The following is a 3,118-nucleotide window of genomic DNA, read 5'->3' as shown; positions in this document are numbered from 1 at the left end:
TTTACATTAGGCAGTGGTTTATTCAGTTGTCCTGGAGAGGAATTTCTTCCACAGTGGCTGGGAATGTTCGTACTACATTTGATTTGGGGGCCTGCAAGAGGCCCCCTGAGGCGTTTCCCGCCAGTAAAGGGTTACCTCGTATATCTATTTTTGATCTGCACTCACTGGTCCAATGTTGGCCTTTGCCACACCTTCTACATAATCCGGGAGGTGGTTGGGGTCTCCTGTTTAGGCTATTCCTAAAAGGAGTATTACTCCTAGGAGTACCCCACGTACAGTTTTTACTTATATGACCTGGTGTACCACATTTAAAACATTTGGTAACACGGGGCTTTCTTTCACCTCTGGGATTTGTCTCTCCTATCCAAGCCTCATTACTGTAGTTACGAGACTCAACACCATTAGTATACTGAATCCATTCTTCCAAAGGAGCTGATCTGATCTTTAATGGTGTAAGTATTCTTCTGCATTCTGCATTAGCATTGTCGAACGCCAAGGACTCAATTAATACTTTTCTTAATTCTTTATCTGATACAGCTCTTGTTATAGCTGTGTTCAGTCTTTGTAAAAAATCAGTGAAGGGTTCGTGCGGTCCCTGAAATATCCTTGTGTATACCTCAGTTGGTTTTCCAGGTTCTGGAATTTTTTCCCAAGCATTTAGAGCTGCTGTACGGCATAGGGATATTGTATGTTCATCATAAATGGCTTGTACATTCCTGTCAGCAAATCATCCCTCACCAAGTATTTGATCTTGGGAGATCATAAAACCTCTGAGTTTACCTTGTTGTTCTAAATTTTTTGCCTCTTCTCTCAACCAGCTTTTCCACTGTAGCTGCTGACTATATTCTAGAACAGCTGAAATTAACTGATGCCAGTCATCTGGGATGATTCTATGTGAGGTAGACCACGAATTTAACAATTGTTTTACGTATGTGGAGTGTATCCCATACGTAACTACTGCTTCCTTTATATTTTTAAAGTCCCTTGTTGAAATTGGTTGTAATGTATATGTATTATATGGCTCAGGGTGTGTGTCATCCGCTGGCTTCTCATGGATGATAACAGGATAAGCCATTGTGTGAGAGCCATTTGGAGATGTTACAACCTCTATGGTCTTGCCCTTCTGCTTATTAGGTCCCTTGTCATGTTTACTGAGAGTTTCTTCTAAGGCCTGCAAACGAGCACCTAGGGTCTGTTCTAGGGAGTGAACCTCCTCTCTGGCAAGGGACTCCAGATTTCTCATGGAATCATAGAAGTTTTTATGTTCCTCAGAAACACATGATTCCATGGACCTTATCTTATCAATTAATGATAATCTTTCTTCCTTATATAGTGTCTGGAGAGTTAGTGTTCTGTCCATTAAATATTCACTTTTATTATCAATAAGATCAATTTTTGGTACAAGCCTGTTTTGTAAATCCTGATTAGCAGATTCCAGAGAAAGAATCTTTTTCTCTAAGGTCTCATTGCTATCCATTAAAGCAGATTCCAGAGATAGAATCTTTTTCTGTAAGCCTTCATTGTTAGTTTTGAAAGCCTGTAAATCCTGGTTAGCAGATTCCAGAGAAAGAATCTTTTTCTGGAAGCCTTCATTGTTAGTTACTCATCATTGTTAGTGACTCATCTTTGTTCTTGTTTTTAAACCAGTGTTTGAACACTGTGTGAATTATTACAATGAATGCCAAAATGGTACAGGCCAGATATGCCTTAGGAAGGTCGTATATTTCCAGGAAGATGTCATTCATCATACAGGCAAAAAGGTTTTCAAATTCTTGTGAAGTAATGTTGTCAGCCATATTACAAGAATTACTCAAAATTTGTCAGTCAATTTTAAGGTGTAAAATTATCAGGTACTTTTACTTACCTTTTGTGGTTTTGGGAGGTGTAGTAGCACTTTTCAGCCAGCAGGTGGCGATGGTACAGCTCCAAAGCAGGGCCTGCTGGTGATCTTGGCTGACTGCAGCTCGCTGGAGTCAAGATGGCGGAGCCGAGCCACAGCTGGCGTGCGTGCACTCAGGAAGCTGGGGAGTGCCTCTTTCACTGGTCTCGGGGCTAAGCTAGGGAGCTGAGACCGGACTAGCTGCTCCCTTTTTCGGGAATGGAACCGTGTGGGTGTTCCCTGGTTATATGGAACTTTGCAGGCGGGTTTAGGTGCCCGCTAGCCGGGGAGGGGGCTGAGGGCAGGAGCCACCCAGGCTTTTGGAATTTGCCCCACGTGAGCGCCAGATATTGGTGAACTTATTTAGGCCACTCCACGTAGTTAAAAGGAGATTTATTTAATGGCGTAACTTACAAATTAAGGGATAGGTAGGTCACGGGGTCTGGGGAAGGTATATCACAGTCCAGTGGTGTTCTCTGGAGCTCTGCTTTGTCCACCTCAACCATCCAGGGTCCTGGAACCAAGAGAGCGTTCGCTGATCCAGATCTCGGGTCCCCAGGCGCCTCCCTTGGCCCCACCTTGTAGACGTGACAGTTGCCGAAGTCTCAATGGGGGTTGGAACTTCCAGAACAAAGCTGGAATGGCTACCCACTACATTCAGTCACATTCAAAGCTTTTGCAAGTTCTTTCCTGTGGAAAGAAAACCACAAAGTTTAGCGTGCAGTGTTTTACATGAAATGCAAAGTCATATATGATTTCTACGCTTTTTTAATATTGCTATCCTCCCTCACACTCCCCATTTAAATTTCATTCTCAGAACTAGTCTTGCTTTTGAAATGGTTTTGCCTCTTATGAAAGTTTTTAAACAATACAGATGAATAATTTTAACACACTATTAAAAATTGAAAATAAATGCCGAAGTGTACGCTGAGCAAATTATACTAATTTAAAAAACAGCACCATGGAAGGGAAAGGGAAACCGAAAGGAGTTGATGGATAGGTACACAGTCTCTGAAAAGATGACGAGACTACTGGTGAGGAGGTTACCCAACAAAGTGTAAATCCTTAACACTGGTGAACTTTACACTAGTGAGTATTTTGCCACACTATACTCATGTTTCTATATTTTACAGTAATTAGAATATGACTCGAAATGAATGGCGTTGACTATGTACACTTGTTTTGGGCCAACACTACACGCTAATACTGACTTTTACCCCTACACAAGGCACCCTCCTG

This window comes from Peromyscus eremicus, chromosome X, assembly GCF_949786415.1.
Source record: "Peromyscus eremicus chromosome X, PerEre_H2_v1, whole genome shotgun sequence".
Lineage (NCBI taxonomy): Eukaryota > Metazoa > Chordata > Mammalia > Rodentia > Cricetidae > Peromyscus > Peromyscus eremicus.
This window is presented reverse-complemented; position numbering follows the sequence as displayed.